Source organism: Callorhinchus milii, unplaced genomic scaffold, assembly GCF_018977255.1.
Source record: "Callorhinchus milii isolate IMCB2004 unplaced genomic scaffold, IMCB_Cmil_1.0 Scaffold2, whole genome shotgun sequence".
Lineage (NCBI taxonomy): Eukaryota > Metazoa > Chordata > Chondrichthyes > Chimaeriformes > Callorhinchidae > Callorhinchus > Callorhinchus milii.
In genome coordinates this window covers 101548678-101566405 of record NW_024704743.1, presented here as the reverse complement: position 1 = coordinate 101566405, position 17728 = coordinate 101548678, and the positions used below count along the sequence as shown (strand labels likewise).

At 40.9% G+C, this 17728-nt stretch overlaps 1 protein-coding gene across 7 annotated transcripts in view; it reads right to left on the bottom strand.

The window, feature by feature from the left end:
• rbbp8 (retinoblastoma binding protein 8) overlaps positions 1-17728 on the bottom strand; it is a 53594-nt gene that overhangs the window by 26191 nt on the left and 9675 nt on the right. Inside the window, exon 3 of one of the 7 annotated variants that reach the window (XM_007901647.2) lies at positions 12327-12486. The exons of 4 other annotated variants lie outside the window; for them this stretch is intronic. The gene's annotated coding sequence lies outside the window, so the exon portion shown is untranslated. Of the gene's footprint in view, positions 1-4152; positions 4238-8046; positions 8083-12326; positions 12487-17728 lie in introns of those variants that run through there. 2 more of the 7 variants (XM_042332200.1, XM_007901649.2) reach the window with 2 other exon arrangements.

Below are 17728 nucleotides of genomic sequence, written 5' to 3'. Positions count from 1 at the left end.
GAGGCATTGTATCCTTTCTCCACCCAACTTCTCACCTATTCCCAGACACATACATAAGCACACAAAAGCAATTTGCATTTATGTATTAAATCAGGAGTATATCCCAAGGTATATCCCATAAGCATGTGCACATACACACGTACACATTTTCCAGTAAGGGTAATTGAATATTGGTCAGAAACCTGAAATTACACTTAAGCTTAGTCTGAATCCTTTTTTTCTCAAAATATAAGATTACACAAAATTTAGTCTTAGTTTTCTGCAGTTCTTAAAAAAGTTTGAAATAGAATATTTTTGTGAAGTCTGGTCCCGAGTATTTCTCTCCTTGCATTCAGCAACCTTAACCACTAAGTCACATAATTTTGTATTGTACACGTGACCAACCTACTTCATGGCAATTAATAGCCAATACCTGAAAATTTGTAGGTTTAAGTCCACTGAACTGAAATATTAGTAATTTGTAAGGGTAAGAGAAAAAGAGGCAAATGGATTATTCTTTCAAAAAGCCAGCACAGATATAATGGGCTCAACGGATTACTGTTAATTTCTACATTTCTCTTGATACTTGAGGGAGAATGCAATACAGGAGTATGAGAAGAGATTAGGAGGTGCATGTATAGTATAAATTATTATTTTATTATTATAACATTTGTTGGGGAGGGATTAACAGTCTGCACCAGTTGCTCATGCAATATTAATTCATTGCTTCCGAGAAAATGCACAAATATTACTCTGATGTTAGTGATAGGCCAAGTCAGGTCACCAAGTCATAAGACAACTACCCGTCCAGCATATTAGACTGTCTATCAGCAAGCCATTCACTGTGAATCATCTTCCTATCTAGACATGGCAGCTGATCTCAGCCCTCCAAAGTGCCCTTTTACAGAAGGTTTAAATCGATTTATGCATCTAGGAGCAGCACCCAAGTCTGGTTAGTCACCAAGCCACTATCCCACACTTTCTATTGGTAAAGCAGTGCTTTAGTCTACTTTACCCCTCCCACCAGAAATGCTTTCACAAAGACTGAGTGACTAAGTAGACTTCTAGTGTTGCAGTTTGTAATCTGACTCATATTTTGATAGCTTGGGGCACTGAAGATTCAGTCCCTGCTTTGGGAGATTTTGTCATACTCGCATTGTTCGACGTGTGAATTGGCACTGAGCCATACAGACCAGGAAGGTTCCAGGCTGTTCCCTGGCCTATTGTGGGTAAACTGGTCTGAGCGAGGGTTGTGATAGAAAGTCCATTTCTAGGCCAGAGACTAATAAAATTGGCCACACCAACTGCTCTTAAAAAGCCACCTAGTGACATGTCTGGAGTGGGTTCTCCTCCCTTCTCAGCAAAGACGGGTGTGGAAAAAGAACTCTCACACAATGAAGATATTGTAAATAATGGTTAGAACCGTGAAAATAATCTTTGCATTTCACGTGGAGGATATTATGTTCAAACATCTAAACTGCTTCATAGGACATACTATAAATTGTAGTGACTGTATTTGTAGGCGAATACAACAAGTAATTTGCGCACATCAACATCCTGCAGGAGGTGACTAATTTAACTGGAGAAGAAACTTCCTTCTCCTTTTGATTAGTGCCAAGGGATTGTTAATATCCTGAAGACATAAACTGGCCTTGGTTTCATGTCTCAACCAAAGGATGGTACCTCCCAGTGATGCAGACCATCCCTTGCACTGTACTGGAGTCTCAGCCTAGACTGCACCAGAAGCTCAAAGTGCCCTCACGGGTTTTTAACCCACATACAAATCTTTAGCAAGATGTTGGACGTATATACTTGATTGCGATCAAGTATTTTATACCAGCGTTCTTTACATAATGTTCTTTACATAAAGAAAACTGAAATTTTACCTGGAATAATAATAATAATAATCCTTGCATTTGATATAGCGCTTTTCACGTCTTCTAGACGTCCCAAAGCGCTTCACAGAATAATAATAATAATAATCCTTGCATTTGATATAGCGCTTTTCACGTCGGGAGGACGTCCCAAAGCGCTTCACAGAACACACTGTAAAGTGAATTGACTGTATATTTGTGGGCGAACGCGGCAGCCAATTGCGCACAGCAATGTCCCACAAACAGTCGTAGTTTGAAAATGACCAATTTATTGTTTTGTTTTTAGTTTTTGGAGGGATTATTATTAGGCGTGTGGAGTAAGGAAATTCAGTACCTGAATCCTGCATCATTCATATCTGTGTTGCATTATACGTTTATTATTATATTTTGCGGATTAATTTGTCTGTTGTGTGCACTTTCAACAACAAGAACTTGTATTTGCCCCTCACACAGGGTAGCGACCAGAGCATTTAAACAAAAGCAACAAAAAGGAAAGGACATTGAAGCATTTTAATGAAGAATTTCATTTACCCAGAACAACAGAAGGTCAGAGTTCCATCACAGACTGGTATCGTCAAAAAAGCAAAATCTGTGCAAAATAACTAACTTTAAGGTTGTTTGGGCAGATGAGTTTACAAGTCAAACAGGATTGCACAGCAAAGCACAGTGCGGAGTAAACATCCTCACTGCCAACAGAACTTAAAATTCAACCCAATCAATTCTACCACACGAGAACAATTCCAACAAACCAGATTCCAGAGATAGCAGTTACACTGAAGTTATATAATCCCAAATTCTATGAAGGAGCTTCTCACTCAGTATTTTACACAAGGCAACCTTTGATATCTGTGGAAAGCATTGGTTTGAACACACCAAGGCCACAGACCTTGTCAAAAGTACGTACTTCAATGTTGATACTCAAAATGAGGTATTCAATGCCAAACTGTAATTGAACCATATAAACGTTTCTAATAAATCCATTTTCTTTTCAGCGCTCCGAGACACCAACCAATGTGAAGGGTGCTATATAAATGCAAGTTATTGTTGTTATTTTAAAGACCTCTGTTTTTGACTTTTTTCTTTGTCCACTTCCCACTGTTTCCTCTCATCCAAACCCCAGCTTAGGCTCCCACGCCATCTATATAAATGTTTAAAGCACTCCGAGATCTTACCCTATATATATGTGTGAAAGTCACTGTATAAATCAAGTTGTTAGTCTAACGTGCTTTGAAATATTCTCCCTACATGGACTGTGCAAGTTCAAATTGTTATATTTTAAAGCGAATTATGGTTACGAGGTTTTGACTTTGTTAAAACTACAGTGTTAAGTGGTTGAAATCGATCGGTGCCTATTGCAAAATGTCAATGGCTGTATTGTCAGTTCATAACAAAGAATGCCAACAATAACGAAAGTAAATTATAATAATTAAAACAAGAAACCAATAGTCTGATTAATATGTACAAATCATTTACATTTGGGTTGGTAATGCTTCTCTTCAATATGTTTATTTATGCATCTTTGTTTTTCTGTAGTCCATTTTACTTTCCAGCAAATGGGGTAAAAACATACAAATTCTTAAAACCTGTATTAACTGCACTGATAAACTAATGTTTCTGTCCCACCCTTCTAAATAGACTACTTAAAGATTAGTCAGAGAAGGTGCGGAATGCCTTTACGTCACTGCCTTCTGACCCTGCTGACTGGAACACACTTGTACATCTTACCATTGTCACCAATGGTCACCCAACGCTGCCACAGACCGGTCATTGCAACTATCTGGACATACTGCACTGAAAGAGCTACTGCACCACGAAAGTTGCCTATGTAATTTACAACTTGAAGAGCTTAATTTCCCAAATGCATCAGGATCCGAGTTCAATGGCCAGGATGAAAGGCATAATTTCCCTCAAAGCTAGATGTCTGCAGTATTGTCAGGCATGACAACACATGCCCTCATTCCTTTCTATTCAGCTTCTCACCTACTACTGGACTAGTTAATCAGTTATCAAACGGAAGGCAGAAAAATTCCAGTTTCTGTGTTTGCAACTTTATGTACCACAATTGCTCAATCTAAATGTCAGCACTTTTCTGAACAGTAGACTAACATAATGGATACAACTAACAAAATCAATTGTTTCCCACTTTGACATTAATTTACTTATTTACAAAAGTTTCAGAGAGAAATTCTCTAAGTGCTTCACAAGCCACATTTGTCAAAGCCACCTTAATAACAATATAAGCATTTACATTTAAAATCTTAGCTTAAGCAAAGATCCAGAGGGATTCAGTGCTACGTACCTTTGAAGTTTAAACTGTGAGAAAACTTGTCATTAGCGAACTTTTAGTCTTGGCATTCCCTGAAGCTATGATCCTCACACACATGTTAAGAGGAGGGAGGCAGACACCTGGACCACACTGAGAAAGCCGCTGCTCTGCTCGAGCTCCTTGCTTCTGCTGGGGTATATATATAATGCACAATGGATAACCCAATATGCCTTTCATGTAACTGGTTGAGCAGGTTTGTACATTCTCTGGGACTGGGACTAGAATTTGTTGGCATAACAGGCCAGTCAAACTGGTTTTTAACTTAACCAGGAACTGGCCCAACCAGTCTGCATCAAAGGAAAGTTCAACCTACAGTGGTGATGCAGAAATAAGCTTTATACCACCAAACACACCACATTGCTGTCAACTCCCTATAAAAGTTTACAACAGCAATCTTCAGCAAACCTGTATACTTGCTAAACAACAGATTAAGCGTTCAATAGTAGGAATGGACAAACACGACTGCTTACTGCTGCTACAAAGGCAGATTTTTTTGCAAAAAGCAAAAATGATTAATGTATGATACTGTTTATGTAAGGTTAAAAGGTTTTGCATAATTATCACTCTACACATCAATTATACATTGTCCCCATTGTTTACCCAGTTTGGAGATAACCCGATTGTGCATTCATTCATCTTGTAACTTGTACTTACAAAGCAAATACTCTAATTTGAACTTAGGGAAGTTGCTGCGTTTATAAAAATAATAATAATAATACTCTTTACATTTGATAAAGCTCCTTTCACAGTGGAAGGCTATTTCAAAGCATTTCACAAGAATTACTGTAAAGTGTAGTAATTGTGCAATTTGCATACAACAAAGCCCCACAAATGGCCACGAAATGAACGATCAATTTTATCTGGTTTATTTTTGAAGAGTGAAATATTGATCTGCTCATGTATTTAACCTCAAGTCATTGTTTACTACCTCAGAAATACTAACTCAATCTTTTCCAAGTTAAAGAATAACCAGATAATTTTTCACTTTTTAAAAAAAATGTGATTTGTCTTTAAAACACAACTGAAGCTTTGTAAGGAAGGTGATGCAAGCACAGGCTTGCTTGTGCAGCAGATGTACACAAGTCGAAATATCTTTCTGCAAGTATTCATAACAGAAATTCACAAGCATAGCTCATCCCTCTCTGGTATCATGCAAAAATGTTAATAGATGTACAGGGTGTGTTTAAACATGCCCATTAGATTTTTTTTGTCATTAGTATATTCTCAGAAGGCAGGGATCACAAAACATGTGTCAATTTTACTGCTGTACATGGAGCTAGTGTATCATTCACTCTCAAAACACACAGGCATTCCACGTTAGCGTACCCTGTGAAGTGCTTTGACACGTCCTTCCAACGTGAAAGGTGCTATATCAAATGTAAGGACTTATTATTTATTGTTACTGTAAATTTTATAAGAATTATTATTGTTACTACTACAAGAAAAAACCCAATGTTCACTGGAGCTGCTTTGAATCGGCATAAGGCCAATAAAATGTATAAAATCATCCTCACTCTTTCCCTAGGATATTACACAAAATACTTAAAATGGAATTTTGAAAGGGTTGACTGATGTTCAATACTGACATTATAAATGAGTGTGGGGGGCGAAAAAAGTCATAATTTTATAGTATAAAAGCAGCACAAATACTTACGTCTTCCTCAAGTTCTTTCCCCAAACCAGCCAGTTTCAGCATATCACAAAATCGGTTCAGATGAAGACTCTTTGGCCCATTTGATCTTATCCTTCCAGATAATAATAATAATAATCCTTGCATTTGATATAGCGCTTTTCATGTCTTCTCGACGTTTCACAGCACTTCACAAAATAGACTGTAAAGTGAATTGACCGTATATTTGTGGGCGAAACACAGCAGCCATTCGAGCACAGCAGTGTCCCACAAACAGTCGTGTATTGAAAATGACCGATTTATTATTGTTTTGCTTTGGAGGATTATTATTAGGCGTGTGGAGTAAGGAAACTTGCCCAAGGTTCCACCCCGGCCTGGAATTGAACCCAGGTGTCTCGCTTGCAAGGCGAGTGCTCTAACCACTGAGCTACAGGACTCACTGTCCCTTCCATCTTTCCATCACAGCATCAAACTATTTTTTAAATGAATCTAGTGTCCCAGACTCAACTAGCCTTTCTGGTAACCCGTTCTAAATAAAGAAACATTTCCTGGTATCTCTCCTGAAATTGCTCAAAACGTGCAGATACCCATCATTATGCTTAGGAGATCCAAACCAGCCTGAATTCCATGTGCACTGCATAATGTATAAATGGCCAAACCCAAAAATAAATAAAATGTCACTGATGTCTTTGGAACTATGCCTGCGAAATGCTTCACCTCTGGGGAAGCTTCAATAGAAATCAATTGGGACAGTGGATAGCACCAAACAACATGATCAACACAAGAACAACTTCCACTTCCACAATAGCGCTTTTCACACTTTCGAGGCAAGCTCCCGAATGCAGCATACATGAAAGCATTTAGTTTGTCTAACAGTTTCTTCGGTTTAGTTTAGAGATTACTTGAGAACTGGCTGCAATAGCTTGAGGTGAAAAGCACCTAGAATCTACCTCAATTTATTTGCAAAGTGGAAACCAAGGCATCAGTAACAATGATGTGAAAACAAACTCTTGCCTGTCTACTCATTTCTAAAAATTAAGATTTATGTTAGCACTGAGATCACATAGATGGTTCTGAAGATCTGGGACACTCTGTCTCAGAGAGTTGTGGAAGCAGAATCGATTGGGATGTTCAGAGAAAAAGACAAATACTTGTCTTTGCTGGGGCACAAGATTGCAGAGCTATGGGCAGAGAGTGGGGAGTGGGATTGATTTGGACAGATCTTTACAAAGAGTCGGTACAGCCACGATGGGCCGAGTGGCCTTTTTCTGTGCTGTATAACTCGATGATTCTATGAGTTGGATAGAAGAGATATTAAGAGGGAATGGTGAAAGGGCAGGCAATAAAGAATCACCAGCAGCCAATAATCTGGTGGAACAGGCTCAATGGGCTGAACGGTCTCCTCCTGTTCCTATTTTACTATATTATATTCCTTTAACTCCAAACATTATTTTCCTCCAGACAAATAATGTCCCTGATTGCCAATAAAGGCCCACAAAACATAGTAGTGGCAAAACGTAGTGGAGTCCTGGAGTTTAGTGGTTAGAGCACTCGCCTCGCAAGCGAGAGGACCTGGGTTTGATTCCCGGCAGGGCGAAATGTTGGGCAAGTTTCCTTACTCCACGCGCCTCTGTTTACCTAGCAGTAAGTAGGAACCTGGATGTTAGTCGATTGGCAGATCACTTTTCCAGGAGTAATAATCCCTTCAAAACAAAAATATCCACAACTGTTTGTGGGACACTGCTATGCACAGTTGGCTGCCGTGTTTTGCCCGCAAAATAAACACTCAATTCACTTTACAGTATATTCTGTGAAGCACTTCGAGGCGTCTCAATGATGCGATAAGGCGCTTTTTCAAATGCAAGGATCATCGTCACTCGTTGTTGGTGGAACCTGTTGGCCAGGACAAGAGAGAACCTCTCTTATCTTTTTGAATAGTAACATAGTGACCATTAATGTCCACCTAAACAAGCAGACAGTTTAACCTCTCATCAACACCTCTTGACAGTGCAGCGCACATCCAACTCTGCATCAGAGCATCAGCCTAGAACTATGAGCTCAAGTTTATTTCAGAACTGGCAAGTTGAAGAAACGTTTTGTTTGAACTACGGTTAGATTTGCCTTGTATACCGGCACTACCCTTAGTTTATCCTAAAGGTAATTTGTTAATAAATCATATCTGCAGTACCAAGACATTGAAGTTGTCACAGATCAGTGAACGATATGGATTAAGTTACCTCATAGTATTCAATCTGCTGCAGCTGTTCCACTCACTGTATATGAAGTTCAGAGAAAATATAGTAACGAGAGATACACCTCTTTTGTGCTCCTTAAGCCTATTACACAATGTGAGTGACATCAGTAATCATGTTATGAAAAAAGTAATGTTACACCCATATTTACTGGATTATTTCAAGTCAGCAGCTGGAGTCTTACCATTACATGTTAAGATTTTTTTTCATATACACAATTAAAGACATGTGTAACTTGTACATTTGTTGACTATTTATTAAGACAAAAACGTCTCTGTCTGTGGAACTAAAAAATATAAAGGAATATTTAATAATAATCCCTGCATTTGATGTAACGCCACCACGTCTTCGAGACTTCTCAAAGCGCTTCACAGAATAATAAACCTTGCATTTTATATAATAATAATCCTTGCATTTGATATAGCGCTTTTCATGTCGGGAGGACGTCCCAAAGCGCTTCACAGAACACACTGTAAAGTGAATTGACTGTACATTTGTGGGCGAACGCGGCAGCCAATTGCGCACAGCAATGTCCCACAAACAGTCGTAGTTGAAAATGACCAATTTATTATTGTTTTTGGTTTTGGAGGGATTATTATTAGGCGTGTGGAGTAAGGAAACTTGCCCAAGGTTTAGCCCTGCTTGGAATTGAACTCAGGTCTCTCGCTTGCAAAGCGAGTGCTCTAACCACTGAGCTACAGGACTCCACATATAAGGCTATATAGCACCTTATCACTTCTTCGCGATGTCTCAAAGCACTTCACAGAATATGCTGTAGTGAATTGACTGTATATTTTGTGGATGAAATGTGGCAGCTAGTTGCGCACAGCAGTGTCCCACAAACAGTCGCGGATTGAAGCGACCAATTTTTTTNAAGGAAATAATACTTCCAGAAAATCAATCCGCCAATCGACTTACAATAGGGTTCTTACTTACTGCTAGGTAAACAGAGTAAAGAAACTTGTCCAACATTTCGCTGTGCCGAGAATCAAACCCAGGTCTCTCACTTGAGAGGCGAGTGCTTTAACCAGAACTATAAGTCTGCACTGTCCAATTTACTGTAAAGTGAATTGATTGTAAATTTTGGGGTGAAATATACAGTCAATGTTTGATGAAAAAATAACAGGTAAATTTGATCACTGTTTTTAATGTCCACAAAGAGCCATGAAGTGAACGATCAGTTTTATCTGGAGACCTGTTGTCCTGGATATTGGGAGAAACTCCCATTTCTTTTCAAGTATCCTATGGGATCTTTGTACCTTCTTGATCAGGCAGAAGAGATCTCGGTTAACCATCTCTTCTGAAGGATGACATCTCCAACAATATAGCTCTTCCCCGTAGCAGAGTGCAGACACCATGAATTTTAGGCATGGTAAAGTGTTTACACAGAGCTGAAAATGTTTCCAGTAAGGGTGGAAGAGGCAAGGATACTGGACTCACTGAAGATAGCACTCAAATCAGTCATGGGAAGATGGAAGGATGGGTATTCTGGAAGTAGGCATTCAATGGGGCTGAAACATTTTTTGAGATTCTGTGACTTGCCTTGAGACAGGATCAGTATCAACAAGATACATGTCAGAGAAAGAAGCTCCATCACTGGCAAAGTAGTGTTTAGAATCAAAGCTTCAAGTGGTATAATATTGCCTCTTAATGCAGAGGTCAAGATGGTCTTCGCCAAAGCTCCCTTTGAAGATAATCAATCTTTATTAACACTGTCCAAATCGGTGAAATAAATTGTGCTCCCCTACCAGACAACCGCTGAGCCAGCCAGTAAGTTAAGTTGAGAGTTACAGTTTGTGTAAGTCACAGATAATCCTAATGCCTTCTGCAGCCTGAGGAGTCCACACAATGCATCTTGGCCAGCAGTTTTGGCAAAGACTTCGTGAGCGATACTTGATACTCTACACACTCTTTGCATTTTCTTTTGCTGCTGCTGTACAAGAATTAGACTGGAAGATTAGACTGTAAAGCCTCACTGATAAATGGAGTATATAATAATATCCCTTGTATTTAGCACTATTGAAATGTATCCTAGTGCTTCACAGCAAATATCTGTAAAGTGTAGTGGTATATATAAAATGAAGCTCCCTCTCTCTGCTTCCTTGTCCTCCTCGATCTCTCTGCTGTCTTTGACACTGTTGACCATTCTATCCTCCTCCACCACCTCTCTTCTCAGCTTCACGGACCTGCCCTTGCCGGGTTCAAATCCTATCTCTCCCACTGTCTCCAATAGCATCTTCTCCTTCAGTCCCCGCACCATCACTGTGGCATCCCTCAGGGCTCTGTCCTTGGTTCCCTCATTTTCAACATCTACATGCTCCCCTTTCGTGACATCATCTGTAGTAGACAATTTCCACATGTATGCGGATAATACCCAACTGCCTCCACCCTCGACTCCAGGACCACTGCTGTCCATACAGATTGCCTGTCGGACATCAAGTCCGGGATGAGAGCTAACTTTATCCAGTTGAATGTCAACAAGCCCTCCTGCTTGGCTCCCATCATCGCCTCCACACATCAGGCGCTGACAGCATCACCTTTCATGGATGCATTCTACACCTCACAGAGCCAATACGGAACCTCAGCATCCTGTTCGACCCTCAATTGTCCTTCATGCCCCACATCCATGCCAAGTCCCGCTCCGCCTTTCCCCACCTCCGCAACATCGCCCTGCTCTGCCACTGACTCCCACCACAGGCCACCAAGACCATCATCCACCCATTCATCACATCCAGGCTCGACTACACAAACTCCCTGCTTGTCAGCCTCTCCAACTCTCCCTCCATAGGCTGCAGATAATCCAGAAGTCTGCAGCCCATGTCTTCTCCCACTCTAGGCTCCATGATCCTATCACCCCCATCCTACCCCGACTCCCCATCACTCAGAGGATACAGTTCAAGATCCTGGTCCTCACCTTCAAAGCCCTCCACAGCCATACTCCTCCCTACTACTGTGACCTCCTAACCCTCTACCAACCTGTCCGTTCCCTCTACTCAGTGGGCTCCGGCCTGCTTCACACCCCCAGTCTTGCCCACCCCACCATCGGCAGTCAGGCCTTCAGCCACTCTGCCCCCACTCTCTGGAACTCCAGTCCCTCCGCCTCACCCACTCCCTTGCCTCCTTCAAAACCTGTCTCAAGACCCTCCTCTTCGATCTTCGGTCATCCTCCTAACTGTACCCTCCCCACCCACCAGGGTTCCTGATCCCAACCACCAGCTCGGGTATGGATCCCTGACTGTCCAGTGCCTTGGGATGTCCTCCTGATGTGAAAGGCGCTATACAAATGTAATTTGTTGATGTTGTTTTAGGCAAACACCGCAGCTAATGTGCGGACAACATTGCCCCATAAACAACCTTGAGGTCTCTTGGCCAAGTCAGCAGAAGAAACTCCCTTCTCTTTTTAAACAGTGTCACGGGATCTTTAACTTCCATGTACCTGTGCTTTGTGTCAAATTTGTACCTCTGACAATATAGCAGTCAGGCTTGGACTTGCAATTTTCTGACCTGTGGGTGAGAGAGCTACCTGAGCTTGGCCAGGTATGGAGCAATACCATCCATTCCTCCACAATTACATTCCAGAATTTCAAGTAGTTACACCAAAACCTGATGGGAGAGCTTGACGCACATTGTGTACTTGAGAAAGCTGAGCCTCCCAATATCACAATGTAGCCACTGGTCACCAAAGATGGATGGGCAAAAGCAAGTCCTATGAATGGGAGTATTGTTTTGAAAATAAATGATTTGAACACAGCTTGTGCTTACTTTCTTAAAGTTGGAATTTCATTCTTTGTTAAAAACAGATTGTACAGATTTTGATTACACACAAGAGTATATTTTTTATAATGTCATTTAAAAAATCTAAAGATTTAAATATCACTATCATAAACTAATAATAATATAGTATAATAATAATCCTTGCATTTGATGCAAGGATTTAATACAAAGCTCAGCTCTGCGAAGTTAAAGATGACAGTCATGTTGTCTTATCAATGATATAACACCCTTCGTTTAGCATAGTGCCTAAGAGTGCTTGTCATTGAGTCAATCATATCGTTAAGACATTTCAAAGCACTACACATAATATACTGTAAAGTGGTGTTACTGTGTGTATTTTGTGGCCAAGAATAATTACCGATATTGCAATACTCTGTCTTCAAATCTTGCCTCAGAAATTGCAGGGTGAAAAGTATACTGTAACTAAGGCAAGAGAATCTTTTATCTTTTTGAGCTTTTAAATGCGGCTCATGTTTCGTGGAAAGACTTACCTTTAAAGTCATGGGAGTTACAGCGGAGATGTACACTACTGGATCTTTGGTTCATCTATTCAAGCAGTTAAGAGATGCCTGAATGTTCCTTTGAATACTGATTGCTTGACTCTGCACTACAAACAGCTGATTGATTTGTTCCCATTGTCCATTAATAGCCCTGGGGTAGACAGAAGTTCCACTTTAAACATCTTTTTATAAAAATCACTATATTGTTCCTAAGTTAGAGCTCATTTTCCAACATGTGGATTCACTTCAAAGAACATCTTATCAATATGATCCCAACCTTTAGACTTTTGCCTGGGGCCTTAGGTTCATTTTGTGATTCTTGAATATATTTAAGCAGATGATTACATGGCTGTGTATTCATCCAAAGTTCACTGCTCTGTCTCTCTCTGTCACTCCCCAAGAAAACTCAAACTTCTTCCCACCTTCCACCTGCATGCCACCGGATGTTGCAATAAAGATTCTCTTTTCCAAGTGCTGGAGGAATCTGGCAGATCTTACATTAATTTAATTCTCTGTTGTGACCTGACCTGGTATTTCTAGGTGGGTGGGTGGGGTGAGGGGGTGTCACCTTGTATAAATACGACGCTATTCCCACCTCCAGAGACACTTATCACCACATCCCCAGGTGGCTTTCTTTCCTCTGGAGCAGCACCCGGGTCAGCAAATTCTCTTCAAGCGCGTCTATAGTCACCATCCCCCTTCCTTGCCTCGGTGTCCGAACCCATCATTGTGAAGCGTTCTCTGAGTCGTTATCCTCAATGAAGACTATTATATGCAGTTAAACTCGTATAAATCGTATCAGTCAGAACTATAACAGTCAATATGACTTACAAGAAGTCTGAGTTACCGACAAACTCACATGAGTCACATTGAATGACATAATACGATTCACGCAAAGTTTTGTTTGTCGTTTGTGACAGCGTGATGCCCCAAGACCGCGTTTCCCGCACTTGTTTCAAACGCAGCACTAAGTGTGCAAGCGGTGTTTCATCAATGCAGCTAGCAGTTCGGCAATGTGAATTAGGAATTGATTTGCATTAGGATTTAGAATTATTTGGGATTATTTGAGACCAAGAGACTGTTACAATTTATGAAGAAACCAAATTTTTTTTGGTTAGAAAATGAATGGGACTCGGGTGCATGTATGATTTAGGCAATTATATGATCTGGAACAAGATAACTTATGCGTATTTACCTGTAAACGCAAGTTGTTGGTGATGTAAAGTAACCAACCTGTCGATGCACACTACTGGATTTGGAATTGAACAATCTTACTCACCATCTACATAAACTGATCTGCCACACTGATATTAAGTTTTTTGGACTGGGAGGCGGAAAATAAATCAGAGACTACTTCTCTTCATTTAATCCCTATTTAAGAATGTCTGAAAAATCTTCGAACTTCATCTGACCTTGATTAGCGAGCCCTCGGTAAGGAAGCCAGGTGCAGAGGAGCAAATCTCTCGTTCCACAACATGTACAAAGTTCATGCATACTCAAGTACAAATTATGACAATGACACACAAATAGGATTCAACCCTTCTACTTCTGCATAAATTTTCAGTTCAAACTCTCCTACAGTTTTGTAGTAGTAAAATACATTTGCAATGTAAACAATTCCCTTTTTTTACACATACGTAAGCAACCACTAAAAACATAATGTGTATATCTGTATGCAATGTGTTGCCTAACATGTGCTCTGTGTACAATAGCACCAACACCTGAGAAAGCTTCTCTACGATGTCATTGAAGAAAAATACATTCCTTTTCTAACTCTCAAAACTCTATTGTAAATCCTCCTTTTCTAAGCATAATCCTCATTCTTTACAGGTAACCCTGCAAAGTGACTCCAATATTGTTAACAGCTGTTACGACAAACAAGTAATAGCTTGTAACAAATAATACAGCACATCAGCCATTGTGCATGGCGTGCCTGGACCAGTCCACCACATACCTCAACACTAACCTAAGTATGGAAAGCAAATCCTGTCTCCCACATGTATCCTAAACAATGAGATTCCAGTCTAAGACAAAAATTAAGATTGGAATGAGGCATTTGGCTCATGGCCACAATAACTATCTAAAGTATCCAAATCTCATGACCAGAGTCGCAGCGCAATCTACCAGGTGGAACTTCTTCCCACCACATTTGAGAAAAAAAACTGGAAGCCTGTTTTCCCTAAAAAACATGATAATGAGGCTGGTATTTACAAAACATATAATGTGCAAGATTATTCAAACTTTGCTTACATTATTTCCGGTAGCTCAGGTTTTTAATGACAAGGGATAATTCAACGCACAACAAACAGTGGAAACAGAGAAACCAGAAAGTACCAGTTATCTACGGATATCATAACCAATGCTTTCACAGCGAGGTCAAATAAAAATATTATGAAGAAAGCGAGTTAACCATCAGAGAAATCAGAGACACTAAACAACCAGACGAGAAAACAGGCAAAAGTGAAATACTGCAATGCTGGAAATCTGAAAAAAAAGGATTGTTTTGTTAGTACAAAACAAAGGGGGGGGGGGGAGAAATAACACCCCCTTTTCCCTGTTTTGTTGCAATACCCCCTGTGTTTTGCATCATTAACACTTCTTTAACCCACCATCCCCCATCCTTTACCCCATTTTCTTCCTTGCCCTGCCTCCCCCCTCTCTGTTAGCCCTCAAAAGCCTCTCCCTCCCAACATGCCCCAGTTCTGACGAAGGGTCGTGGACTCGAAACATTCACTCACTTTCCTTTCTCCATAGATGCTGCCTGACCAAGAGAGCAACAACAACAAGAAGATTCCATTTATAGAGCGCCTTTCACGTCGGGAGGACGTCCCAAGGCGCTGTACAGTTGGGTCAGGACCCGAGTAGGGGGGAAATGGTCAGGGTGAAGGGGGGGAAAGGAGGGAGCGAGGAGGGGGTTAGAGCGTCGAGTGGGGAGCTGAAGGCTCGGTCAAAGAGAAAGGTCTTGAGACCGGCCTTGAAGGAGGAAAGGGAGGAAGCGGCAAAGGCACTGGGGGATAGAGTTCCAAGGCCCGGCCACCGATGGTAGGGCGGTTGGGGCGGGGGATGTGGAGCAGACCGGAGCCAGAGGAACGGAGGGTACGGGCAGGTAAGTAGGGGGATAGCAGGTCAGAGAGGTAGGAGGGAGCAGGCGAGGATGAGGATCTTGAATTCGAACAACATATCTGCTCATTCTGGACTGATCTTAGCTTTTCCAGCAATAATGTGGGTGGATCCGGTCATTTCAATATGGCATTAATAAAGCAAAGAGAGGCCATTTGGCCTAATTAGTCTGTGCTGGTGCTTATACTCCACACGAGTCTCCACCCTTCTTAATCCCCCTCCTATACCCTTATATCCCCTTCTCCCTCATGTATGCCTCACAAGCATACATGAGGGAGAAAGGAGAAAAGGGAATTAGGAGGGGTGGAAGCTCGTGTGGAGTATAAACACCGGCACAGGCTTGTGGGAGCGAATGACCTGTTTATCTTCTATGTACTTCGGATGAGAGATTACACCAAGACCCTATTTGGCACTATTCGAAAGGAGAAGGGAGTTTTTCCCAATGTCCTGGCCAACAATCCCCCAAATAAAATTGGTCACTCACTCCATGGCTGTTTGTAGGACATTGTGTGAGCATCTAGTTGCCGCGTTTCATCCACAAAATATACAGTCAATCCACTTTACAGTATATCCTGTGAAGTGCTTTGAGAGATCTCGATGATGTGATAAGGCGCTATACCAAATGCACAGATTATTATTATTCTATGTGACATGTACTGTTGTGCTGATGTTCAAAAAGCATGATAAGAAATCCAGGGTGTTATTAGCTTGAAATAATTACATGTTAACAGAAAATCCTAAACACGAGACAGTGGAACTTCACTCATTGTAACCTATTGACTGTAAATACCTGGGCTCCGCTGTATCACAACACAAGATGCAAAAATATCTGAAAAACAGGTTTAGCTGAAACTGGAGGATGACCATAAACCTGCTGTAGGCTGGCGGTTACACCAGCTTTGTTTTCAAAAGAGCAATTGCTGGAGTGGTCAGACCAGGATGGAGAATTTAACTTTCCTGATCAGCGATCACCGATCTATAGGTCAGGTCGATAAGTGAAAAGGTGATGGGTGGGAGCAAACTGCGGCATCTTGACATTATCGTGCAAACGTCGCAGTAACATGAAGATGTTCGCACACACCATCGTTAGAATGTTTAATGATCTCTGCTTGTCAAAGATCAATAGCACAACTACATAAAGACCTTGTGCAAACATTTCAGCTCATTTCAGTCCCATCTGCCAGCCTCTACTAATCATTATTTGCTTTGCAGTGATCACAAAAATAACATTGTTGGCTTGTCTTGTGCATTTAATGGCTTATGCATTATGCTCTTGTGTGCATTATTTGCCCTGATGTCACTACAATCTTTATGAATTATGTTAAATACTAATACTTCTATTTGATATAGTGCTTTATCACATCATCCCAAAGTGCTTTACAGGATTTACTATAAAGTGTAGTGACTGTGTATTTGTTGACAAGCGTACATTAACAACAATTTACATTAATATAGTACCCTTCTGTAGTAGTAGAATCTTGTAACGCTTAGGTGTATATAGGATGTCATTGGCCACAGATGGTCTCCAGAAGCATTGTAAAAAGAGCATCTCCTGTTTCACATCAGATCTTGGGACTCCAGAACCATAAAATAAAAGTAATGCTGATAATAATAATACTCCTTGAATTTCATATAGCACCTTGGCACATAGAAAGTACAAAGCACTGAACAAGATTCTAATGTAAAGTGCAGCGATTGCATATTTTTGTAAGCAAGCAAAGTAGACAATTTGCGCACAGCAATGTCCCACAAACAGCCAAAGTGAGTGAGCATTATTATCTGGGGACTAGTTCGCCAAGACACAGGGAGCAACTCCCTTGTAATTTGGAATACTGCCATGCAACCTTTAACATCCACACTAATAGGTAAAACAGTCTCATTTAATGGGGGCATCTTCAACAATTCAGCACTTCCCCAGCACCACAAGCTTAAAATGGTGCCACCTCTCTTTTTGATTGCGAGTTCAAAGTCCCAATTTGGGGCGTGAACACACAACCTTCTGATTACATAATCAAAGTGCTACCAACTGAGCTAGGCTGACACCTAAAGTTAGATTTCTTTCAGCATAAAATACCAGTTTTAAAGCTTGCCTCTCTGACCCCTTTAGGTCATCACTTGCACTTCATCTCCACAAACGGTTTCTCCTCGAGCCTCCAGACTGTCTCGTGCGGCATTCCTCAGGGCTCTATCCTTGGTCCCCTCCTCTTCAATGTCTATATGCTCCCTCTTGGTGACATCATCTGCAGACATGGGGTCAACTTCCACATGTATGC